General features: G+C 40.6%; 1 long non-coding RNA gene across 1 annotated transcript in view; it reads right to left on the bottom strand.

The window, feature by feature from the left end:
- Positions 1–27,832, bottom strand: part of LOC107519216 — a 105,834-nt gene that overhangs the window by 68,597 nt on the left and 9,405 nt on the right. The window contains exons 2-3 of the long non-coding RNA XR_001599053.2: positions 25,576–25,766; positions 2,267–2,384 (exon numbers count right to left, since the gene is read on the bottom strand). This is a non-coding gene — a long non-coding RNA (uncharacterized LOC107519216). The remainder of the gene's footprint in view (positions 1–2,266; positions 2,385–25,575; positions 25,767–27,832) is intronic.

Raw genomic sequence — 27,832 nt, 5'->3', positions numbered from 1 at the left:
TTTATTTTTAAAGCTTCCAAACAAAAAGTCGAAGGAAAAAAAAAATCTCGTTACGAGAAAATCATAAAATTAAATGAAGCCTCCTGGTGTTTGAAAATATTAAAATATGTAATTAAATTAATATTTGTTTGAAATGTGGTTTAAAATGCAATGCCATATATAAGTGTTTTAAAATGACTGAAAGACATTGGACGTGCTGACTGTGGTAAATACATGAGATGAAGGTGTAACAGGACTAGAATCTTAGGGATTCGAAGCTTTCTCAGCTGAGTGACCCCCGATTACTATGTCTGGATTATTTTTCTCTCAATTATGGGAAGGTTTTGAGATGATAAACAATCCAGATTTATTTTTTTCTTTCTGGAGAAAACTACGTGGATGTTAAAATGTTGGATCATTGGAAGAAAATGAATTTTCATGTCTCCGTTCATTTTATACTGACGTCTCTCACCGAGATGGGGGAAATCTAGTGCCAGAACTGAATTCCCAGTTGAAATCCACTTCTACTCGGACCGTTGTAGACTACTTCCCATTCTGAGCTGCTCGCGTGTGTCATTCAGTCAGGGTTTAGCACAGGAGTTTGTGTAGCTCGTCATCTTCTTGTTGTCCACATCTTCTGTCTACACCCTCATCTGCTGGACAGTGAGTTCTCGAAGGGACCCTGTCTCTTTCACCTCTGCATCTCCAGCCATTTCTCGGATGCTTTGCACTAGGGAGGTATCTAACCAGTGGGAGCCGGCTGGGCCTGGTTCACCTGAGCAACAGCAGCCCAAGCCATGTCAGCATTCTTTTCTCCGCCTTTAACATCTACACGGCCAGGGCCTGAGAGTGAGCTTGGAGACCTGGGGAGCTGCTCAGATAAACTGAATGAATGTCAGGGCTACAGGGAAACTCGAAAATCATCTGGGCTTACGTTTTCATTTTGCAATTAAGAAAAAGAGACCCGGAGGTGGAAAAGGCATTACCTGATCTAACAAACCTAGTAAGCAGGGGAGCTGGGACTAAACTTCCTGTTACCTGGCTTCCACCCCATTGTCCTCCTTTGTCACCAGGTTTCCCCAGCTCAGAGGGTTGTGCGCCCCTCCTTTTATACTGGCACAAAAAGTTTCCGTGCTATGAAATACCATGCCATCTCCAGGAAGGGGAGCCTGCTGCCAACCTGTTTTAAGAGAGCTCATTTCTCAGGCTCACAGCTCTTGGCATAAACAACTTGGGCTCAAGGGGGACGTTTCTCACAAGGAGCAGCCGTGCAGCAATTGCTCCACTCAGAGTTCTGACTCACCCCGTCCTCAGCTTCTGGGTTTATTTTAGCCCCACGTTTCTGGAGGAGGAAACGAGAACATGATCAGGGATCCTGTGGGAAGAGCCTGGGGCCCTCCAGTTCTCATTGAGGGCCTCAGGCAGCAACTCCCAGCTCCAGCTGCTTTAGAAATCCACAGCAAAGGGCTCCCACAGAATTGGGGCTTCCAGCCTGGCTGGGTTACTGGTGTGCTCCACTTTACAAAAACCCACTATTTGAAAATGAGAATTAGTCAAAAGGATTGGATTTGCAGTTAATTATTGACCTAGCAAAGAGGTTTTTTTCTTTCTTCTCTGAATGTGGAATACTAGAACAAGTCCCTGCTTCCATTTAGGAGCTATAGGACCTTGGGCTTGGGTGAACTTTTCTGAGACTGGGAAGCTGGGGGAACTGGTTGCATGAGGGAGGAGACTTGGGCTGGGTCTTGAAAGACAAGCAGGGAAGTGAGAGAGTTGTTACAGAAAAAGGAAGGGACACATGCAAATTCCTGAAGGTGGGAGAGCGCAGACCTGTCCTGGGAATCCTTTGGAAAGGCTGCATCGTGGGAAGTGAGGAGACAGGTAGGGACTGGAGCAGCCTCCTTGCTCTTCCCATAACACGTCATGCACATTCCTGCCCACTCGCTTTTCCATAAATTAACCCCTCTACAGGCTTCTCCTGTTTTCTCCAGCTACCAAACCCTACCATCAATCACTGGCACCTGTTCCGCCTCTCCTATGGAGCATTTCTTACCACCCCAGGCCACAGGTCCCCTCAACTGCCCTCTGTCAGCCCTTACCGTCTGCTCTCCATTCAGCCCTTTGCACTGTATGACCAGTAATATTTGTATCCAGAACAGAAATAAATATTATGCGTGTACAAGCATTCATACCTTATCTGTCCTCACTTACCCTCAGTGTTAGTTTTCAATGTCAGCTGCTAGGTAACAAATTACCACGAAGTTAGAGGTTTAAAACACCCACTTACTAGTTCATAGTCCTCTAGGTCAGATGTCCTGCCAAAGACATCATGGCTGGGATCTCTTCTCTGGGTCTCACCAGGCTGAAATCAAGGAGTCAGCAGGCTTTGTTCCTTTTTCGATGCTCTGGGGGGAGAAAAAAAAATCCATTCCAGCTTCATCGAAGTTGTTGGTCCAAATCAGCTCCTTATGGTTGTAGGATTGAGGGCCCCATTTCCTGCTCAAGGGCTTCTCTTGGTTCCTAGAGGTCACCCACATTCCTTGCCACGTGGCCCTCATAGGCAGTTCACAACATGGTGGTAGTTTCTTCCAAGCTGGCAGGAAGACATCTTTCTCACTGCTTCCTCAGTGACCAACAGGAGAAAAACCTCTGCTTTTGTTCTTTTGTTTGTTTTGCTTTGTTTCCTTTGCCATGCGGTTTTTAAAAAAATAATACACATTATAAATATAAACATATATACAGCCATACCTCATTTTATGATGCTCATTTTTATTCTGCTTTGCAGATATTGCTTTATTATTATTATTTTTTTTACAAATTGAAGGTAAGACCTTCCACCAGCAAAAAGATTATGACTCATCGAAGTCTCATATGATAAACAGCATTTGTTAGCAACAAAGTACTTTAAATTAAGGTATATACAGTCTTTTTTTTTTTTTTAGATATAATGCTATTACACACTTAATCAACTACAGTATACTGTAAATGTAACTTTTATATTCACTGGGAAACCAAAAAAATTAATGTGATGTTTCTATTGTGATATCAGCTGTATTGCAGTGGTCTGGAACATAACTTACAGTATCTCTGAGGTACGTCTGTATGCTCATTTTAATAGTTATTCAATGACTTGTTTTTAAAAAAGTTATAGCAATGCCTATTAGCATCAGCAATGTTTGACAGTATGTATTTCCCCACATTCATACTAACGATTAAATATAAGGGTTTTAAATTTCGTTCCAGTCTGTTTGGAGAAAAGTGATTACATTATTATCTTAATATACATTTTCATATTACTGTAAAATTTATCATTTTCATGTTTCTTGGTTCTTTGCAGTTATTTAAATTGCCTATTCATATGTTTTACTCATTTTTCCTTTGGGTTATCTTTTCTTATCCACATTTTAAAACTTATTTTTTAATTGTAGATATTAATCACTGGAGTATCATTATGTTATCACTTTTTTCAACTTACCTTTGGTTTTCTTGCCATAAGATTTTAATTTTAAAGGCTTTAATATATCTACATATTTTAATAATTTCTGGGTTTCCAATCTTGATCGAGATTTCCCTTGCCTTAGATTGTATACATAGTCTCTGAGATTATGCTGTAAAACAATTATTATTTCTATACTTATCGTATAATATCTTTAGAGGGTTTCCTTTAATGGTTTAAGAACAGGATCCAATTTTATTTTTTTCCACTTGGATAGCTAGTAGTCTCAGTACCATGTGTTAAATGACCTACCCTTTCTCATTTAGTAAAATCACAACTTTAGTCAAATATTAAATTACAAATATACTAGGATCTACTTTTGAATTCTACATTGGTTCTGCTGACTAAGTCAGTCCATAGGCATTTCCCTGTCAAGGGCTTCTCTTAACTCCTAGAGGTCACCTACAGTGTCACATTCATGAAAACCCTCTGCTTTTAAAATGCTCACTTGATTAGGCCAAACTCTCCTTGAATGATCTCCCTTGCTTCTAATTAGCAATAATCACATCCCGGATAAACCTCGCTGGCTGTGATACTGCCAGTGATCTCCTTTTCTTAAAGTCAACACACATATAGCATAGCCTAATCAAAGGAGTAAAATCCAGCACGCTTACCGTCCCAGGCGTTATGCAGGTCATATACACTAGGAGGTGGGGATTCAAGGAGACAGACATCTTAGAATTCTGCCTACCCCACCATCCAAGCTCCTTTCTGTGGAGGAAGGACTTTTGCTTTCTGAACTCTCCTTTGTAATCTGAGAACTGGACAGATTTCTAACCAGAAGCAGTGGGAGCTAGAGCTGCATGTCCTCTCCCAGCAGGTGGCAAGGTAAGAACAGCAGGAGCACAGGCTTTCTGAAAGGAAGTGGGACCTGTGAACATCTAGACTGGAGGAAGAGGAAGTCATAGGAAACAGCTAATGAGTGAGAGGATGGGCAGATGAGAGAGGCAAGGTTTGGCCTGCTACATGAGCGAAAAACTGGGAGAAAAAGGCAGGAACGAATCACAGTCTTGATTTTAGGTAAAGATTTGGTAGAAAGACGAGAATGAGAAAGGGAATTGAGAGAAATAGGAAAAGGAGTTTAAGAAATGCTGCTTTGAGTTATACATTGCAGCCTCTGGGACACTCTTTAAGAGTAGCCATTAAAAACATAAATTTGCTTTTAATAATACTCATTACTGGACTGTTTTCCCTGAATGTGGTTCTGGGCAAAGATTGGACCCAGTGACACATCTTCCAGTCGCATATGTAGGTACTTTATCTTACTAGTTAAGCTACAAGCAGGGTTGTCCTACAATGTCAACAGTAAAAAGGAAGCATAGACTTTCATAGATATCTAACGTCATGATTCATCATTTTTATTTATTTAAAAAAAAAGTATATAATCTCTCCTTCCCAAAGACCTATACCAATGCCAGACTTCTGCAGTTCTACCCAGTACCCCTTCAAGGTCATGGGCTGTATCTTGATAATATCTGTATTTCTTAGGACGTAGCGCAGAGTACATATATGAGAAAATACGCCTTGCAACCAAATCTATTTGACTAATAAATATAACAGCTAACATTTACAAAGCACTCATAAAGTTTCAGACATTATCAAATATTATTATTTTCCCTATTTTGATGAGAGAAACTGAGGCACAGAGGTTAAGTGACGTGCTCGAACTCACACAGCTGTAAAGTCTAAAGCCAGAAATTTAACAAACGTATTCTGAGTCTTTAGCCTGTGCAATTGCCCATAAGGTCTGAATCTCTTGTAAAGGACAATGGAATTAATATATGGTGTGTCTTCTACCTCGAAGGGAGAAATAAGACCAGGATGGATGTGAAAGTAGTTAATGTAGATGCCTCCTGGGCACCATCCATTTCCTGCAAGCACTGGAGAACTCGCCCTGACCTCTAAGCCCTTTCTACTGAAGAGTGTCTGGTGAATCAACCGCATCAGCATTACCAGGGAGCTTATTAGAAATGCAGAATCTTAGCCACCACCTCCAGAGCTAATGAATCAAAACCTGATTTTTTTTAAATAAGAGCCCTAGTTGGTTCATATGCACATTCAAGTTTCAGTAGCATCGCTTGAGCCATATTACCTGGGCCAGCACAGTGATGGAAAACTTGCTGCAATGATGAAAAGTCTTATATCTGCACTGTCCAATGCAATAACCATTAGCCACATATGGCTATTAAGCACACGTGGCCAGTATGAGGAAGTGAATTTTTCATTTTACGCAATTTGATTGATTTAGATTTACATTGCCACATGGCTAGTGGCTAGTGGCTGTCTTATTGCACAGATCCCAGACTTATTGATTCCCCTGTGTTTATTTCCTTCTGATCCAATAACCGTTTGGAAAGTTTCATTAAGAGAGTTGTGCCTTGAAACAGCCATGTTAAGTAATACAGTGGAGGACTTTATGTCTCCTGGTTTGGATCAGAGCATAAAAGGAGGCAAGGAATCATAGCACAGAAGGAAATCAGTGATCTGACTGATCTCGTGACCTGCTGACGTGGCTGTGTACTTCTGCAGCAGTCTGTGCGTTTTCCTAGGCTCACATATGTAGTATCATCTTCTGGTTACTCAACTGTATTCACTGCCAGATGCGCTCTCCAAAGACAATAACCAAGCCTTATTAGGCAAATGCTATTGCCCTCAGGATGCCCTCAGCCCTAAGTAACAGAAAAAGACGTTCACTGGTAACACCCAGTGTTTCTGATCTTTCTGGTGCCCTTGCCTACCTTCCTATTTTAAATGACCACCCTCCTCCTCCACACTCCATATCTACCTTCCATGCCTTATTATTTATCTCTGCATCATTTGACACATGTAGGAGAGAAAAAAAAACTCTTCCCCTACCCTCCTAGGTTTTCTAGGAAGCCCTATTGAGACCTTGCAAATTAAACTGACATATTAACAAGAAAAAAAATACACAGATTTTATTAACATGCGCAGCGTAAATACATTCAGGAGAATCCCAGTGATGAGTAACTCAAAGGGGTGATTAGAACGTGGGTTTGTACATCTTTACAAAGAACAATACACATGTGGAGAAGTACTAAGACAAAGAAAGGTTTTAGGTTTCCAAGGACAGTAAACTGTGGGAAAATAAACAGACACAGGGGAGCTAACAGAGGAGGGTTTGTTTGAGCAGATCCATCTCATTGCTGACTGTTTCCTTCATGACCATACAGTTTCCCCTGGGAGAGTGCGTTTATGGCAGTCTTCATTTCTCAGGAGTTTCTGCTTTGGTCAGATAAGGGAAGCTCCTGGAAGGTGTCTTTCTGCTTCTGTTGATTCTCATTTGCCTCCAGCTCAAAATAATCCTATATCAAAGTGGTGTATTTGGATCCTAATTTAATTTTTATAGAGACTCTGAGAGAGCAGTGGTATTATGCTTATTATTTTAGATAAAGAAGCTGACAATCAGAACAAGTCCACCCACCTCCCTCTTCCTTGACCTAAATTCTTGAGCCTCCAGCTAGAGCCATATTAGAAATAATTGGGATAACAAAAGATCTCCCTGCTGGAGGCTCTGGAGTTCCTAATGCTGAGATCTAGATAAAATGAGCTAATTCTCTTGGAAAGAGATGCCTTCAGAGGCTATTAGGATACAGCACTCCTTAATGACTTGTGCTTTTCTTGGGAAAGAATTGAATTAAACTTGATTATCTTTTCTGCCGTTCCTTTCTTCCATATTAATAGTTTAATCTGCATGATAGGTGTTGGATGTGAGGCTTGGGGCTGTTTACAGCAACTGGCGAGGTTCTTAACATTCTAAAGCAATTAACTGTCTGGTGTAGAGGACTCCAGAGAACAGAAGAGCAAGAGAGAGAGAGGAAGTCTGATTATTCAGGTATTCTTCTGGAAGGAGGACAAAGGAAGAAGCTTTCTTCTGGTGCTCCTCCAAACTTGCTGACCTCTCTCTTACTTTTATCTACTATTATTTCTTTCTGTGCTGACCCCTTAAATGTGAATGTTCCTAAGACTTATCTTTGGCCAGCCTTTCCCCATTGCCATTATTCCTCTGCAGGCCATCTCTTCCATCCAGTGTCTCAGGAAGCAAGGTAAGGGGACCCCCTAGGTGAGGGGCATAAGAAGCCGAGACACCCAAGGGTGGTATTTAAACACATTCCCTCTTTCTGTTTTTGTGGAAAATCCTGGTATTCAAGTACAATTAATCTTAGGAGAGTTCTATGGGGGTACCCCAGTCTTGCCCAGAGCAGAAATAGAGCCAATTAGCTCCAGAAAAAGAACTGCAATTTGAATATGGCCAGTCATGTCACTGAGTGGACCCAGATACTTTCAAAACTCTGCAGATTTTCCAGAAAGCTCTGAGCCAAATGGTCCACAAGCCTCAGAAGAGTTCCTTGAGGATGGATGCTCTAGCCTTGCCCTGCATAGATCCTGAAACCATGTCATCTGAGTCTGAGTGGACTGCTAAAATATCACAAATGAGTAATTGATTAAGAGCTTGCTCCTACCATCTAGGAAAAAAAAAACTTGTCTGGAATAAAGCCAACATCCAGATGATAGCAAAGTAAAGAGACAGAGGAAGACAAAGCCTTGGCTACGTCATTGGGACCCGTGGATCCAGCTGTGCTTGAAGCAAGACTAGTCTATGTTTTTCCAGTGATATTGTTAATAGAATTCAAAACTCCATCATTTTTACTGTTTTGGTTTAAGGTAGCTTGAGTTGGATTTTCCATTAATTACCATGAAATGGATTCTACCGAGTTCTCCATCTACGTGTAGATAGGCTCCAGCTTGACATTGCCTACCCATAAGTCTTTCCTGAGCTTCAGACCCGGATGTCCAATGACCTACTAATTTAAATACTTCTCTGAGGATTCTCAGTTTCCTCAGCTGAACCCACCACCACTTGAACCTGCCGTCCATTCTCCCTAGGCCTTTCCGCTCTTCTGGCTCTCACTCTCCATGATTGTTGCTTTAAACCACTAAGTATTAGGATAATCATTATGCTGAAATAACTGATACATTAGCTGTATGACCTTGAAGAAGCCCTGTCACCTCTTTTGGGCCCTAGTTTCCTTCTAAATAAAAGTGCATAAAATCTCTATCCTGAATTATAGGACTGTTGTGAGGACCAGTTGAAATATGACTTTAAAATCCCTTTTTAAGTGGGGATTAATTTCTAAGCACAACACTTATTTCGATAATTAATGTACATATTCAACACTGTTTCAGGCTTTTTTTCCAGACTATCTATGCAAAGTGTCCCTGGTCTTCAGCTCTGTGTTCCTAGGAGCTATGGCTAGTTTTTTATTCATGCAGTAATGCACGTAGTCTGAAGAATAGAGACTAAGACCCATCAATAACTGAATATATCTCTAATGATGAAGTTCAGGATATCCAAGGTTACTGGACTCCAAGGGCATGTCTGAACTCTGGGGACTATCCAGAGGAAACTGGGGTCCAGCATTTTACAGAGTCCTAAGATATTTTTTTAAAGGACCACCAAAAGCCACAAGAGGGTCAGTATCCAAGTGCTTGTCAACCTGTGCCTCCATCATATTTGTACTATCTCGTTAATCGATACAAATCATGGTTGAAGTTTCAAGGAGTAAATAAGTGATATCTGCCACTTGGGAGGAGCTGCAAGGTCTTCTTGTAGAGGGGTAAGAATACAGGGAGAGGGAGAATGTGTGTCAAAATGCAGTTTCAATACTAAATAACTAATAAGTAGCTTACTAAATTACTTCCACATCCGCTATCTCAGCAACTTTGAGAAATTGGATATTATTGTCATTTTACAATTGAGGAAATAAAACTCAGAGCAGTACAGGGGTGGGAAAGTGGGGACTTATTTCAAGAACCCATAGATTTATTCTGTGTCTAGATGCAGACAGTAAAATGTGCACAGCTGCTGAGTGAAGGCAGGACTCAGTGATCCCAGAGTAATGGGGGTCCCAGCTGGACGCCCACGCCCCTGAACTCATCGCCAGGAAGGTCCTGAATTAGTCATGAGCACTCTGGCATCCGACACACTGGTAGGTCTATTTAAAGCTAAAGATCTCGGGGTGAGCTGAGGACTGTAAAAGATACATGGCTGGGAAGTCAAGCGCTTCACGGGGAGGAAATGGTGGTTGAAGCCACATCTTATTCTCCTCTGTAAGCTCAGCACCTAGCACAGGGTCTGGTGTAAATAGAGGCACACAGTGAATGTGTATTGGGATAACTTCTTCCTTTCATTTGTCATTTAATCCTGCATTATTTAATGAGCATTTTTATGCACCTCTTATATGCCAGGCAGTGATAATACACAAACCTATAAAACCTAGTGTTATAGGCTGAGCTGTGTCCCCCTAAAATGATATTGAAAAGCTAACTCTTCCCCTACCTGTTAATATGACCTTATTTGGAAACAGAGTCTTTGTAGATATAATCAAGTTAAAATGAGACCATACTAAAGTAGGGTGAGCCCTAACCCAGGAACCGATGTCTTTAGAAAAGAAAGGAGAAGGAGATTTGGACACAGAGACATAGGGAAGAAGGCCATGTGACAACAGAGGTGGAGACTGGAATGATGCACCTGCAAGCCAAGGAATGCCAAAGATTGCCAGCAACAACCAGAAGCTAGGAAGAGGCAAGGAAAGACACTTTTCTAGAGCCTTTAGAGTCAGTATGGACCTGTAGACACCTTGATTTCAGACTTCTAGGCTCCAGAACTGAGAGGATAAATTTCTGTTGGTTTAAACCAGTTTGTGGTACTTTGTTATGGCAGTCCTAGGAAAGTAATATACTGAATCTTTCCATTCACACTCTAGGGTAGAGACATGCATGAACAGATTATCGTAATACAATACATGAATTCGATTACAATGGAGGTATGTGCAACGTGTTGTAAACGCATGGAAGGAGAAATAATAAACGTGTCCTGAAGGAACCAGGGATAAATTTATTTATGAAGATAAATAAAGTGGAGAAGGACGTTTCAGGCAGAGTTGATAGCACTGGCAAAGGATTTTATGCTTGGACCTGAATGGTGTGTTTAGGGGATAGCAAATGATTTCCAAAGACTAGAGTTTAGAGTGGGCTGGATGTCGGGTTGGGAAATTCCACTGAGACATGAGTGTGAAGTGTGTAGGAGCCTGATTGCCAGGGGAACCACTGAGAGTAATGGCATAATCAAATACCAGAGAGATAGAACTGGAATTGCGACTGGATTCCGGGCCCTGGTAGGAGATTGTTTAGTGCAATAATCCATGCAGGAGATGAGGGATGATAGAGAGGAGGTTCTACTGGCCCAAATAGCCAGTCCTCATGATGGTCCAGGTATGCCACAAATTTCTCTCCAGCTCTCCATCTCCCACATTAGAATGGCTACAACCATTCAGGAATAGTGTCTTCCTTTATCCTTCAGCCTCAGATGAGCAGTGAAAGCCACATTCATTGCAGAGCTGTGTCCATTGCAGAGCTCTGAGATAGTTAGAAAGTTCTAGTTACATCTTTATACTTATGACAAAGCAAGAGCCTACTCTCCAGGATTTAGAATAAATACCCATTTCATTCTGTTACAACGTTAGGCAGCTAGAATGTATGTAGATAGGTCACCCCATCTACTCCTCCCCATTGCACCTGTCCATGACCCACTAGAAAGACTCCCAAAACCACATCGACAGCCTTTGAGGAGCTGGACATCAGGCCAATAAAACTTCTCTGCTGTATTTATTAATCTGTTGAAAAAAAAAAAACAGAAAAAAAACCCCTGTAAATTCTACATATCTTCTATTAAAGAATTAGAATAGCATAAAGAATATTTTGGCTATGGATGGACTCAGGAGGCTGGATTCTGTGAGATTTGGCTCTGGGAATAAAATGTTATAGTGGACTTGGAGAGAAAAATGCTGTCAAAGGTGGAGATTTTTAAAAATCAACTTTGAACATTTACAAGGTACTAGACAACTCATCAAACCACTAAACTTGCAACAAGTCTTTAAGTTTCGTATTACCATCTAAACTTCACAGATACAGAAATGAAGGTTCAGAGCGACTCCACCGCTCTCCAGAGGCACCCCATATTGAAGGGGCAGAGCTGGGATTTGTATCCATGCCTGTCTATTCCTAAGTCTTTCTCCTTCGCTACACTACCACCTGGGACCTGGCCCAGGCCACAAATGGGATGGCTCTGGCCTGGTCTTCTCAAGCCAGGCACATTGTGTTCCCTTCTGGCCATCAAATAGATGTGGAGCAGAGTCCGAAGAAACAGCAGAAGTTGACTATATTTGTCATATGAGAAATGAGAGCAGGAAGTGGAGTCTATCAGCTGCGGAAGAGAAAACTCTAGGGATATGGCAGCTGTCTTCAAATATTTGAAGGGATGTCATGACGAAGAGAGATTAGACTTATTCTGAAAGGCCTCCAGGGGGTAGAAGTAAAGGGGATGGCAATGACAGGCAATCAGATGTCAGCTCAGCAGAAGAGTTTTCCGCCAGACAGAACTAGGAAGATGGGCCGCCTTGAGAAGACGCGAGCTCCCTGTCACCCAGAACTGGCAAGTTGCCTCTATGGTGGCAATGCTCCGAAGGAATTCACAGCTTGATGAGTGAGTGAATGCGATTCCCTTAAAGTCTTCTAATAGTTCAGAGAATCTAATTTTTTGGTCTATTTATACTCTCAATGACCAAATCTGACTTGCATGCAAATAACTAAGCAATCAGCCCATAGTCTTTACAATGCCCAGTAAGACCTTTCATATTAGGCCCTACCTGTCCATCCATTCCAGGCACATTGGTCTCCTTGCTGTGCTTTGAACAGGCCAGGTGCACACCCACCTTAGGACTTTTCCAGTGGCTGTTCCCTCTCTAAGCATACACTTCACCCAAATCACACTGTGGTTATTTCCATGGCCTCCATTAAGTATTTGCCCCCAAAGCCCTATTCTCACTGAGAATTCTGTTCAAAATTGTTTCCCACCCCTATATCCCATGCCTCCAGTCCCCCCTAGTCTGCTCATTTTTTTTCCAGTGTTTATAATTTCTAACATACTGAATATTTTGCTTATTTATTATGTTATTATTTATCGCCCATCTCTCCTCACTAGGATGCAAGCTCTGCGAGGTCAGGGATTTTACCATTTTGTTTATGGTTGATTCCCAAGCACATAAACAGTGTCTGACACTAAGTACTCGATATATATATTTTGGGAATGAATAAATGAATCAATGAATCAGATTTCCTTTCATTTTCACTCTCCTTCTTGGGAGGAGGTTCTTTGGTAAGCCTACGTAAAAAGGCAAGAACTAACTAGTGTGATAACACATCTAAATTCAGCAAGAAGAGTTGTTTTAACAGTTATTTCATTCTGCAGAAAATGGAAGACTTATTGTTCCTCCAATGGTAAGCTGTATCTTAAGGACCTGTGATTTCCTAAGTTAGAACTGGGATGCTGTGTGGTGGACAGAGAGAGTGGTAAGGAAGTAGATGGAGAGAAATTATAAAAAGAAGGTAATTCCTAGATGCTCATTCATGGTGCATCTAGGATGATATCAGTCATTAACGATTTGCTGAGAACTTAATATGAGCTAGCCACTCTTTTAAACACTCTCTTCAACCATCCCTATAAGATAGGCCCTATTATTATTCCCATTTTAAAGATGAGAAAAGTGAGGCATAGTAAGTTAGTGTGCCCAAAGTCACACAGCTGCTAAATCCTAAATCCCAAATCCTAAATCTTAAATGCTCTAGAGGCTGGGGATTCAAAGCCAGGTCGTCCGGTTCAGAAGCCTGCACTCTTTAAGTTCCACTGCCTGAAAAAAAAAAAAAAAAAAAAAAGCCATTAAGCACCAGTCTTTGAGTTTTGTAACTGTGACTGGCCAAAGTAAGACATAGCTCTTTTATCCACTGTGCCTATACATACTCTGCCAGCAACAGGGGCTTCCCTAGCCACTTAACAATGCCGTCCTGCTTTCTACGACAGGGATACTTTCCGAATGCTGTGGCATTCAGCCTGAGATAGATTTCCCGCTGGCACAGACAAGACAAAAATACTAACATTTGGACAATGTTTTAAAACTTATAAATAGAAATATTTTTATTTGATCTTCACAGCAAATATGTGAAGTATTACAAGCAGTCTCTTTTAAAGAGGAGAAATCTAACACGCACAGCTAACAAGCTATGGAGTGGGAACTCCAACCCCAGTCATCTGGCCCAAAGGCCAATGGCTTTCCCCATTTTACTGTGCTGTCTTCAACTACACATGGTGGTCTATACCATTCCAACCTCTAGAATCCCCACCGGTCTACTAAAAATCGGATAAGGTCTCTGTACCATTCATCTTAGATTAGAAAGGAATTGAGTATGATGCAATTATGTTTAGATCTTCATTTCCTACATTTTAAGTTCTCAGCATATATAACCCTATATATATCTGACTCTATTTATTCAAAGGATATTTGTTGACTGTATATAATGATATAATGTGTTAGGCCTGTGCTTTCCAATACAGTAGCCACTGGCCATGTGTTTTTTGAGCAGTCGACGTAAGACTAGTGTCACCGAGGAACTAAAAATTTAATACTATTGAATTTTTACTACTTTAAATTTACATTATAAAATGGAAATGATATATTTTTCTACTAAACACAGCTTTACTGTTTTGGTACAAGTACATTTCTCTTCAGCTTTCGTATTCCTTAAGATAGTACTGGTGCATAGTAACGCACATATCTGGTGTGTGTATTGTTTCTACTAATACACAGAAATAACATTGATCTAGTTGGGGGTTAATGGATTGACTCAGTTTGAATGATTTTTTTCTACACATGCGACATTGCAATGTGTTTCTTGGAATATTACATGCTGATAGCTCCAGCTGTGATAACTATGTAAATATTCATTGATAATTAAATTGAAATATGTGCTATGATTTTAATTATGATACAAGTAAATTGTTTTAACACCTACTTCCAACATGTAATTGTGCGACTTAGCTCTATTACAGTCTGTTGATACTGTATAGGACATCAGTGGAAGCCAAATTCTACCAACGGGGCCTCATTATCTCTGAACCCTGCTGACTTAACTAGTTCAAAATATTAAAGCAAATGGAAAGTCAAGGGAGAAAATGCATATCTAGAAAGATGAGGCAGCCTAGTGCAGCAGAAGAATAAAGACTTCACACTCTGACCGACATGAGTTTTAATTCCCAGCTCAGACAGTTACTTGCTGTGTGATGCTGTACAAGGTAACTCACATCTCTGAGCCTCAATTTCTTCATTCTTAAAAAATGGCAATAAAACCAACAGTGTTTTGACTTGGAAATAATGTATTTAGAGTGGTTCTAGAAAAGGCAGCTAGTATTAGCTTATATATAAGGCTATAAGACGTAAGAAAGTGGAGAGGAGTATGCTTGTCTGTTGCCAACTCTTCCTCCTTCATTTTGTTCTAGGAGGAGCCTTCCAATCATTCTTGTGCATATATTTTTTTCAGAGAAGGTGGTTTCCTTGCCGAATGCGTTATTGGCCATTTCCTGGCCTTGTATGATGAGTGGATAAGGAAATGCATAGATTGCCGGGGCTGCTGAGATCAGAAACCTCTCTCAGGAGGTTTTCCAGGCACTAGGAAATCAATATCCATTGTCAAGCAGCTTCAAAGCTGATTAACTTGAAATGAATGGTCACACCTCCTCTTTAGGTCTCTATCCTCCTCTTGTTTAGAAGATTGGCTGCAATAGATTAGGTCCCTAATTAAGAAAGATGATGCTCAGTAAATGACTCTTTTGAGCAGAATACTAAACTACTAGAAAAAGCTTGGAGCAGGTCTTCTGGCATCCACTACACAGGGCGCATACTGGTGCAGTGGCTTAGCGGTTATATTTCACCACTCTGCTGGGAGTCATAAAGGCTGACGTTGTAATCAGTGTGGCAGTAAAGAAATGGAGACTTAGAACCTGAGCTGCTCTACTGTTCAGCTAGAGCCAGTGAAAAGGAAAAGAATACTGTCTCAGCTGGTTGAAAATACAGCCCCTTCACCTAATAATAAAAATACACTTGGGAGGGATGAAATTGACCCTACCTCTGATAACAACGATACTATCTCTGAAGTGAAGCCAACCTAGATTCAAGTTCTTTGTCATTGACTACCTTTTTAGCCTAAGCATATTTCTTAGCCTCCCTGATACTTGGTTTCATCATTTATCAAATAGGATTATGAAAAAATATGTGAAATAAATAATTTATCATTACTGGCAAAGTTTCCAGCACAAAGAAAGCTTGCAAATAATGCCAGTTTCCTTCTCTCTTTCCTTTTGTACTGTTCAAAATGTCTTTTATATCTTTCAGAAGTTCTCAACCTGAGGTTTGGATGGACATGAGGGTTAAGGGCTATAAAACTCCTGATGTTATATGTAAAATGTTGTCTAAGTGTGGTATTTCCTAGTGAGCATGTCCACAGTTTTCATTCAGCAGATTTGCAAAGTAGTTTTTAAGCTAAAAACAAAGTTGACAAATCTGTGGTCTATACCTTTCATTTGTGGTCTGGGTCCTGCTTCCCTCTGCACCTTCATTGCCTATCGCTGCCCTCCTCATCCAGCTACTTAAACTCCTCTCTCTGTTCCTCAAACATCCACACTCATTCCTGCTTCAGAGCCTTTTGCTTGTAATTATGCTTGCCTCCTAGATCTTTACATGATAAACTCAGCTCAAATGTCACCTCTTGAGATGGTCTTTCCCTGCTCTCCCAATCTAAAGAGCCTCCTCAGTGACTTTCTATCATATGTGTAAATTAGTCTACTCAGGCTGTTACAGACTGCTGCATAGACTGAGGGACCTAAATAACAGAAATTTATTTCCCACAGTTCTTGAGGTTGGGACATCCAAGATCAAGGCGCCAGCTGATTTAGTTTCTAGCGAGGACCCTTGGTTTGTTGATGGCTGCCTTCACATGGAGGGAAAAAGTGATATCTCTCTCTCTCTCTCTCTCTCTCTCTCTCTCTCTCTCTCTCTCTCTCTCTCTCCATCTTAGAAAGCTACTACTCCCATAATGAAGGGGCTACACTTATTTTATTTATTTCATCTAATTCTAATTATTTCCTAAAGATCCCATCTCCAAATATAATCACATTGTAGATTAGATCTTCAACATATGAATTTTAGGGGGACACAATCCAGAACATAGCAATATCACTATATTTTATTGCCGTAAGAGCATTTATCCTTACCTTGTTCATTGATTCATTACATTATTTATTTTGTTCACTACTTAATACTTGGAGGAATGTACTTACCATAAGCACAGAAACTTAGGCCTAGTCACTAATGATTCACAACAGTTAGAACAATAATTGGCACATAGTAGGTATACCAGTTACTGCAAGAATGGATGGATGGATGGATGGATGACTTTTAAGTGTACCCTTGTGAAGTATGAAAGAAAGGGTCCCTCCCTCCATTTTTATAGATAAGAAAACTGAAACTTGGACAGGTTCAGTGCCTTGGAAAAGGTTTATAAATAGTGATTAAGAGCAGTCTCTGAAGCTGACCGCCTGAGTTCAAATCCCAGCTTTGCCACTTACGAATTATATAACTTTGGGCAATTTACTTAATCTCTCTGTTCCTCAGTTTCCTCATCTATAAAACGCTGATAATAATAGCATATTACAGTAGACTTAGAGTGTTCATCTATATTCTGGTTCTCCTCTTTAGGCACATAATAAGACATCTTTTCCATGCCCACTCCAAGTCAGGTGGCCATGAAATATGAGCCGAGTGACTGTGTCATTTCCATGTGGAAACTTTTAAAGAGCTGATGTGTGTTCTTTCTATTTTCCTGACATGAAATCTGAAACATTCCAGATGGAGGCCTCTCTATGAGCCTGGATCCTGGGGTAAAGAAAGCGTAGAACAGAATTCCCAATGACTTACAGTGAACACAGAGCATGAGTGAGAAACAAACCCCTGAGACCGGTAGTTATTTGTTATCACAGCATAATCTAGTTAGCCTGACCAATACATATACTGGAGTCGGTGAACTCCTGCGAGGATCAAATGAGTGATGAAAGTGTCGTGTTCAGAACAGTGTCTGGCACTTCATGGGTACTATATAAGTGCTTATTACAATTATTTTTACCCAGTTATTGTCAAAGCTAGGACTGAAATCCAGGTTTCTTGGCTATAACTATGGTGTGATTTTTATTGCATTTTGTTATTCTAAAGTCTATGAAAGAACACTTGAGAGGAAGAAGGAAGAGGATAAGCAGAAGTCTTACATCCACATGGCTATTGCCACTGATTCTAAGAAACCCAGAGCTGGGGGGATGATCACTCCTGAAGACAGGTTCCTGAGCACACACAAGGGCAGGGTCACTCTGGCCAATGATTTCATTGTTTGTGGAGAAGGGCAGTGAGCCATTTTTATGCGTTTCTCCCTCAGCAGAGCCTCCCTGCCCTTCTTTTCCTCTCCTCCTTTCCTTGGGGCCCAGAGCAAAATTGTGCCTTCGGGGGAAATTTTCAAGCAGCACTAATAGACTGGGCTCTTCTTAGCAGAATGGACAGTTCCGAGTTTGAAAGGAGGATAAGAGCATCTCCTGTCAATCTGTTCTGTGAGGAAACTGGGTCTGGTAACTGTGCTGATGTCTCCAGAAAGCTTGGAGAGGTGTGAAAGGAAATTATAGTGCGTGGTCCAGTCTAGTCTGTTTTATCTCTCATATAACAATGAGGAATTAGCAAGCATCAAATATAATAAAGGTTTTTGGTAATAAGAGTGATACCTAGCTACTGTGGAATACTTTTAATAAATATGCCAGGCCCTGCTCTGAATGATTTGTGTTTTGCAACCCATTTAATCCTCACTGCATTATCCGGGAGTTACTAGTATTACCATCCTCATTGTGTAGATGAGAAATAGAGGCACAAAGAAGCTAAGGAACTTGTCGTCAGTCACCAGGCAGAGTCAGGATTCAACCCCAAGCAGTCTGGCTCAAGAGTCTGTACTGTTAATTACCATGCCGTACTGTCTCTCATCCGTTTTAAGTGTCAAGCAGTTTCACACTTCCATGCCTTTGCCCATGCTGTTTCTTCTGATTTTTAAAACTCAGACCCAGGGCCATCTCATTGTGAAGCTTGCCCTGGCCTCTCCTCTCACCTTCCTGTTTGATTCTGTCATTTACTCTTTTGTGACCCTCTCTGCCTTTATTACAACAAAGTTTACATGAAACCATGAATATCTTAGTGGAACAGAGTGCAACTTAATAATTTTAGCATTCTAGATGTCTGGCACAAAATAAACTCAAGTTCAATGTCATCGTATTGATGTGTAAGGTTTAGAAAACCACGAGTACATAGAAGGCAGTAGAACCTAGTAATAGAGAGTGTAGACTCTGGAGGTAGACTGGCTTGCTTCAAAACCTAGACATCAGTTTTCATAAGTAATAGGTATAACCATGGGAATGTTTAGTTTTCTGTGCCTCAGTCTGTTCATCTATACAATGCGGACAATAACAGTACATACCTCAATGGGTCATTGCATAGATTAAATGAGAGGATGTAGCAAAGAACTTAGCTTGGGTCCTGGCACATAATAAGCACTTAATAAATGTGAGCTCCTTCTGCCTGAGCGTCCCAGTACATTTCACACTGCAGATGCCCATCATTGACTAAAGAGCTCATACAAAATATGGCTAAATGATGACAACCTGGCAGGTTGAGAAGGGTAAACCACTTTATCTGTAAAGCTTCTGTACTCTAGTAATTCCATCCATGTCCAACAGCTATTGGCATGTGCTTAAAAATTTTTTCCCCTATTCATATGGATGGAGAGGTTGAGCAGTCAAAACGGGGAGAAAAATAACCCTACAAAAAACTGATTACGCCATTACCAGTTATTTCCTGGGACCATAATAATACAGCTTTTGTTATTTCGTTTGTATGCCAGTCTCCTGCTACAAATTGAAAATAGTACATGCAATTCAGATATCTCTGAAAAGAAACCTAGTTTTGAAAAGAAGTGGCAACAAAACAATGGTGTTTAAGCAAATTGCATCATGATTGGACATGAACTACAGTTTATTATGCTCAGTATGCAAGTGGAATTTCAAGTACAGAATGTTCAATATTCAAGTTTAGACTGTTGACCCAATAAACCTGAAATGGATTATTAAAATTATTCTAAAAACTGGATTGGGGTAATACAGGGAACCAAAAACATAACATGTTCTAATCTCTGTGTCAATATTAACAGATAAAATAAACATAGCATGTGTTTAGGATCTCTATGCTAATTATGCTAATTGGAAAAGGAATGGAAAAATATCCATTGGCTTCCTATCCCCTCAAGGAAAAAAAAAGATTAAAATGTTGGGAATTCATCTTCTTTTATGTGAGGCTATGAAAACCCAATATCAAAGGAAGATTTTGAACTTAAAAATTCTCTTTGAGCCTGCAAACTCTCTTTGAGTCACCACTTTCTCATTTACCCCTTTCATATCCAGCCTGCCCCCCAACATCACCAACATTGGGTAATTGAAAATATTGAGAAGCAGTAATATGTTGTTTTTAAGGTCCCTGATATTGTATCTAGATAACCTAGGTTCAAATTGTAGTCCTAAAATTGCTCTGTGGCCCTAGGAAAGCTACTTAAGCTCTCTATGAGGTTCTTCACCATATAATGGAAATAATAATAGTACCTAGATCATGGTAACATTGTAAAGAATTAGTAAATTAACATGTCTCATGCAACATACGCTCTCAATAAATTTAAATCATTATCATGTGTCTTGAATATACTATTCATAAATATCCTTAACAAAAGGAATGAAAGGAAGTAATAATAACAATAATACATAGCACTTTCAATGTTGCAGGTTCTGTTTTGAGCTTTTTTTATGTATTAACTCCTTTGAGCTTCATGATAACCCTTTGAGGTGATCCTATTGAGTAGAGGTGAAATGACTTATCCAGGGTCACACAGCTAGCAAGTAACACACCAGGATGTGAATCCCAACAGTCTGTTTCTGGGGCTCTTACTCTTGAGCATTAAATCTATATTCACTTCTTTTGAGCACTGTGACGGAATTTATTCATTATTCACTCAAAAAAAAATTCATTGAGAATCTACTCAGGGGCAAGTAACATTCCTGCTCTTGAAACACATTACTACAGAAGAGAGACACAAATGTTTCATATATTAAATAAATATACCTATTGATGTACTATTACTTTTAAGCTTGTCCACGTTTATTTCATTCATGGGCATATGGATAAATACTATTTGCCAGGTCTGTAAGTCTTTATGAAGTCTAAACATTTGGAGTTGCTTCTTTTACCTTTCGTCCTTCAGCTGAAAGTACCCATCTTTGGGACCCTAATGTCTTGTACAATTCAGCACCAGGGACAGCAGACAAATCCCATTGGCACTAGGAATGTATCTGGTTTTCCTTACAGAATTCACAAAGATCTTGTACTTCAGAACGTGCATGCACACACACACACAAGTATTCAAAAATATCTTAAGAAAAATCCTAGAAATTACCAAACACAAGACCCTGGAACAGAGAGGAAAATTTATACCTACAAGGCCACACAGCTGCAGCCAAGAAGTAATTAAGTTCCTAAAACTAGTCTACTTATAATCACCCCATCTCAAGTGTACTGTCACCATCATGCAGAATTGTGTGTACATTCAGGGACATAGGTGTGGCGTACGGTAATGATTCCTTAAATAGGAATCAAGGAAGAAGTCGAGTAACCTGATTCAAGCTCCAGAGCAATTTTCATTTAGTCAGTTAGGAGCATTTATTTCCTAATATTATTTATCATTTCCTATTTCCTGTATATTTCCTAATATAGATGAAAGCAGGGGCGAAAAGAAGTTTCAAGGTTTGTTAGAAGAGAAACAGATCCAGGTTGCTACCGATCCTGCCTTAGACACCAAATTTCTTTGACCTCATTGAGCACATTAGAATTCTTTCCTGCCTATCAATGTTTATTAGATTTGATGCTGTCTAATTCTGACATCCCAAAGGAAGGTGACTCACTCACAGTAAGCTTGTTATCAGTCTCTAAGGACATATCTAATCTGGATGACATCATCTTGTCTGGAAGATACATTTTAGGTGCATAGTCCCCAGAGCTCATGAAAGGAAAACTTTCCATTTGCTGTGCTTCTCTAATCTCATTCAATTAAAGCAGCTATGAAAAGCTGAAAGGAAAAAGAATGTGATTCTGTGAAGTAATATAGAATTACAGATTTAATCGCTCAAGATTTTATTTATTATAATAGTGCAAAGCTCTTCAAGGAAGTCTCTATTGGTATGAATAAGGGTCGCCATAAATCTTTCTCCTTTGAGATCCGTTCAGCAATGATTCAAGTCCTACCACCTACGAGCTATGTAATCATGGAAACTTACTAAAATTCTCTGAGCCTCGGTTGCCTCTTCTGTATAATGAGGACTGTTTTACTTATGGTTCCTCACTGGAGCATAATAATGAGATAATTTTCTACCACATGGTATAGAATAATGGCAAGCAGAGGCAGAGGAAATGGGGCACAGGTGACTGACTCACCTAAGGAAGCTGAAATACATTTCTTGAGAAAAAGAATGAAGAAAATCCCCCTAAATATTAGCATAAGGGTTTTCATCACTGCCAATGAAATTCTGCAACTGTCCAAATGCTTAAAAAGCCTTGAGATTTGGAGTGCTAACTGGCCTCAAATTCCATCTCTATCGCATATTAGCCACCATTCCTCCCTCCTTCCCAAACTTTTACTTCTTCAGGCTACAACAATATAATTCTCTCACTGGAATATTGCTCTCATTTTATTTTGGTAAAGACCCCAACTAGCTACTTGGAATTAAAGGTGGAGAAGTAGCATTGCATAGTGGTTAGGGTGCAGGCTCTAGAAGTGATTTAAATTCTGATTCCACCATCACAAACCAAGTGACTTTGAGAAAGTTTCTTAATCTTTCTGGGCCTGGCTTTACTCATTAGTGAAATTGGAATAATATCAACAACCATCTCATAAAGACGTTGGGATGATTAAAAGTGTTAATAGGCATAAAGCACTTGGAATAGTATCTGGCACATAATAAGGACTCAATAAATGTCAGATAGATAGAGAACATGCCAGACAAGATATAAAGTAGTCCAGGCCCTTGGAGTGGGAACCTGCTTCCTAACTTCCAAGATAGAAGTCTAAAGACAGAGGATCCTCTTTCCTCTATAGATCTGATCATGAAACCATGTCTTATTTTCATTTACTTATTTTTCTTAAGGCTGTCCTTGCTTGGATGATGGCTCATATTCTGATCATGACCATGGTGGATAGATCACATCAAAAATATTTTACTCTACGTTACGATGATGCACGAAGGAATAGAATTCTATGGACAGGAAGAAGAGGTGAAAGAATGTCCCGGTGAATAACAGGAAACCCGGGCTATAGAAAAGAGTGAGAAATAAGACATGAAACAAAGCTATGTGCTCTCCTCCTAACATTTACAATTGCTAACCTAGACCTCTGCTGATTCAGTCAGTTCAGCCTGCTTTCCTGTTGACATCAGTCCAGAGCACAACATGAATCATCAAAATGAGGAGATAATAGACCTGGAAGAGCTTAAGATGAGACAGGTAGAGAGAGAGACCCAGGAAGGAAACTTCTAGTTATGAGAAACTAGAGGTCTGAATGCTGTCATGTTGCTGTGGGAAGATTATAAAGATATCATTACAATGGCTGTCTACAGGATTCTGACCTATAGTACAGACAACAACTCACAAACACACAGGTGAAGGAGACGAGGTTTATTAGTGCGTATGTGTTCCCAGTCTTCATCTCCTCTACCTCACACCCACTAAAACATTTTTTTAAATTGTTCAGCAATTAGTAGAGTTTTGGCCTGCTATTCCAATTTATTAGGGTTTTGTGATACAAATCTAAAAGAGTATGAAGAATATGAAAGGAGAGACATGCCTGGAGACCCAAAAGAAAGAGAAAGAAAAAATAAAAACAAACGCCGAAAGGGCCGGGTGTTAGAGTCTAAAGGATTTCATGAGAGTAAGCTCAGGAGCCTAAATGGGATAAAAAAAGAGTGGAGAGGAAGATTAAAAGAAAATTTAAATGGTTGTTTTAGGTTATAAAATGGACTTCTTTTATTAGCCTTCCAGAGAGCCAGGCATAGTTTAAAATTCCTTTTGAATGCTAGATTGACTTTTTAAAACATGATTTTATTGAGAGACTGATCCAGGGTCTAGTCATGAGGGCTGTATGTGTGCACACTGGACTTTAGAACTTCTGTCCCACTCAGTAAAGACCTGGACTGGGACACGCAATCTCCTTTGTTCTCCTAATGAGATGTTGGTAAAAGCAAATGAGAAAACGCCAGTAAAGTTTATTTAAACTTTGGGAATAAAGTTTAAATGGAATAAGACAAAAATCTCAACCTTTTCCTGAGCAAAAATAGGAGGCATTTTACTCCTGCCCCCATTCCCTGTGGGGAAGGGCCAGGCAATAGATGACCTGTTTTAGTTGGATGAGAGTTGACATAATGTTCACATCATCAGAGAAATTACCAACTCTAATGATAGGAAATGTATATCCCTTAAGACAGCTGTAGGAAAGTTGGTTTTCTCCCTTGCCCAGAAATGTCTGTGCTGAGAACTCACACAGGGCGCAGCTGGAATGGAGGGCAGCCCTGGGGCTTCGTAGACCAGGGTTTGACAGCCAGGACTGCAAATGGACTCTGCTGGCATGAGCAGGGTCCAAGAATTGATAAGGAAGAAACTTGGGGCTATCAGCTGTGGCCTGGGGTGGGTAACGCTGGGCTGGAACTGAGAGTAGGGACAGAGAGAGTTGGAGCTGGCTTAATGAGGGGATGAGATTGTGCCAGGCTGAGAAGTGGTCCATCTCCCATTGTACATCAGCCCAGCGCCACCCACTCCAGACTACACATCGGAATCTCCAGGGAATATTTTTAGAAATATACATTCCTATACCTTAGCTGTGGAGAAGATCTCAGGTGGGGCCTGGGCATGATTTTTTCATAAGCTTCTCAGATGATTCTGGTGAAACTTATCCACAAGCCAGAATCTGAAAGCTACCAGTTAAGACAATCACAACTGTTTCCTCTCTGACCAGCCAAGAAAATGATTCCACTTGCCATAAACTCATCATCCAGACACACTTTTTTTCCCCCATTTTTATAGAAAACTCTCTCCAGGACAAAATGAAGGAAGATCTCCCAACCTCTCTTAAATCATCTCCTCCTCCTCCTCTTCCTGTCTTCTTTGCATTTCACATCAAATAAAAAACAGGGCTTTAATGGGCACATAAATTAAAACATAAATGTTTTTGCCTCATAGGTATTTTCAGGCAGATCTTGAGAGGCATTGTTGTAGACCCAGGAAAGCAGTGGTACGGCCGTGAGGGAGTCATGAGTGTTGAGCGGGAGTGCAGAGAAGTAGGAACCAAAAGCAAATACCTCACTCAGGGTCAAGTAGAGAAACAGTTCTCATTAGGGTTTGGGCTATAAGGAACCTGTAGCAATGCCAATCTCCATTCAGAGGCTCTAAGCAGAATCAGGAAAGGCAGGATAGTGCCTCAGGGACAGTGAGTCTAGGGGCTTAAAGGCCCTAAGTGGTGAGAGTCAGAAACAGCCAATCTAAGAAGGTTGGGGCCTTGATCTCAATTGGCCAATCAAAGAGACATCATCTCTGATTGGCAGCGCAGTGGTTCCCAAATACCAGTCTCGGGACATGAGAAGTAGCCAGGGCACTAGTTTAAAATACAGACTCCCAGGCTCTGCCCGTTTCTGGTCCTGGCCACCTTCTGTCTTCTTTATTCTAACCATTCAGTCCATAAACATGCAGAGTGTTTACTATGTGCTCACTAGTCTGTTAACTTCATGAGAACAGGGATGGCATCTGTCTTATTCACCCTATGTCTAGCAGAGTACCTGAAAAAAAAAATCCACTCATTCAAAAAATCTGCAGTGAGTCCTTACTATCTGCCAGGCTGAGCTAGGTACTGGGAAATCATGATTAATAAATATGTTCCCTACACTGAATCTAGTCGGAGAGACAGCCCAGGGGTCAATAAACCATAGCAACATGACAAGTGCTTGAACAACATGTATTAACATTTCTTACCTTCTGAACCTCACCCCTCCTACTGCTATATGAGAGCCAGGGAGATCATCCTGAAACACCAATCCCGCCACTGGATTGCTTAAGACCATCAATAGTTTTCCTGTTTCTCTTCTTTCCAGGGAGAGCTGAAGATGCTATGTTGATAGATGTCTGGGAAAGAAGTTTTCATGGTCAAATAACTGTGGAAGACTCTGGGATAAATTAAATGAAATAAATCAAGTTTCTTTAATATGCGATTTGTCAAAAATTATATGAAGCAGTGAGCCTTGTAAATCTCTAAAAGGGAAGAGAACACTTTTTTCATTCTTCTTTGACTGTGGCCCCTTTTTGGTACCTCTTAGAAGAATTATTGCTCAAAGAACAGATTTGGGAGAAATTCTGACAGACTTCCTTATGCCCAACCTGCATATTATGCCTCCCATGGACTCCCACAATCTCCTGCCCAAGCTTCTGCTCCCCACTCTCATTCCTGCACTTTAACAAAAACAAACCCCTTGGAAATATTCGAGCCTTTGCTCATGCTATTCCCCTTCCCCTCACATTCCCTGCAACTTCTTTCAGCACATACAAAATTTGCCTAAAGACTATACCTATCCTAGAAGATTCAGCTCAGAAGCTGACTCTACCAGAAGCCAAATTTCTGGTGCCTCTTCCCTATGTCCTCACGTGCTCTCTCACACCAGCTACAGAGCCCACAGCATGTTATGTTATCATGGTCCTACCAGACCAGGAGCTTTGGAAGGGAAAGAGTCTTTACAAGCCTTTGCTTATCTCTGCTCTCCTACACCAGGTTTTCTCAGCCTTAGCACTCTTGATATTCAGGGCTGGATAAATCTTGGTTGCGGGAGGATGTCCTGTGTACTGTACAATGGTTAGCAGCATCTTTCTCCTTTCCTAGTAACCCCACCACCACCTTATCCACCTCCCCCCGAGTTGCAAGAACCGAAGATGCCTTGACATTGTCCAATATTCCCTGGGGGAACAAAATCATTCTTGGTTGAGAACCATTGTCCTATATCCAGGGCAGTGCCCAGCATTCATTAAACGAATATGTACTGAGCATGTACTGCTTGTCAGGTCCTGTGCCAGACACAGGTAATACAACTGTTAACAAATCTCATGCCCCTGGCTTTAAGTTGTTATTAATCTAGTTACGAGAATCAAGAGGTGAACAGACATTGTTCAGAATGCAATAATAGTCATAGTTCCATGAAGGCTAAGAGAGACTTGCCTATTTTATTCATTTTTATAGCTCCAGCTCCTAGGATTTTGCCTGAGACATACTAAGTGCACATCAAATATTTGTCTATGTGCTATATTAGTTAAAATTTATAGAGCAGTTATTATGTGCCACAAACCGTTCTAATACTTTATGTATATCAAATTATTTTAGCTCCATAATGAACCTGTGTGGTTTTGTTATTATACTCAATTTACAGAGAAGCAAGCTAAAGCATAGAAATCATAAGTAACTGACGATGATCATGCAGTGAGTACAAGGCAAGCTGAGACTTGAACCCAGGCCGCCTGGTTCCAGAGTCCAAGCTCAAGTGTCCCAGCTGTTATCACCAAGAATGACTACAATTGATAGAACCTCCTGATGCAGGTACTTTTTTGTGTGCTAGGCATAACAACACAAGAAGCTATTTCTTTCATTCTCATCCTTACCATCATTTTATTTGGAATAAAAAAAAAAAAAAAACCTGAAGCACAGAAAGGTTAAGTGACCTAAATAAGTGGCAAGTACCTGAGCTGACTTTGTACCCTATCTGACTGTGGGGACCTGCTCCCTTGACCACCATGCTGTACTGCCTTGATTACAGAAGTGTAATAACTGTTAGATAAATGAATGAGGAGTGATGTCTAAATTATTTCTTTATCCCCTGCATCACCACGCAGAGCCTGATACATAGACAGTGCCCCACACATGAGTACTGAAATGATGGCAATGAAGTAACATAGATGGGACACCAGCCTGGGGATCCAATCTGATGTGTCCTCCTGGGGTCCACCTCTGGGTTGCTATGTAACCTTGAAGACGTCACTCCCACCCAACCAGTCCCCCACGTAACCATCCAAAAAGGGAGGTTTCAGATTTCCTAAGTTCCCTTCGGCTTTGATGCTGGTTCCAGCAGCCATGATCCTGAGGAGACCCAGAGAACTTTCTTTCCATCTTGGAGTCCAACCAAGTAAACCTCCTCCTCTGAGTGGCCTGATTGGTTTGTTTACTTCCTGATGCAGGTACTTTTTTGGTTGC

Source organism: Rousettus aegyptiacus, unplaced genomic scaffold (assembly GCF_014176215.1).
Source record: "Rousettus aegyptiacus isolate mRouAeg1 unplaced genomic scaffold, mRouAeg1.p scaffold_m13_p_2, whole genome shotgun sequence".
Classification (NCBI taxonomy): Eukaryota; Metazoa; Chordata; class Mammalia; order Chiroptera; family Pteropodidae; genus Rousettus; species Rousettus aegyptiacus.
The sequence above is the reverse complement of the archived record's forward strand: the minus strand, read 5'-3'. Positions and strand labels throughout refer to the sequence as shown.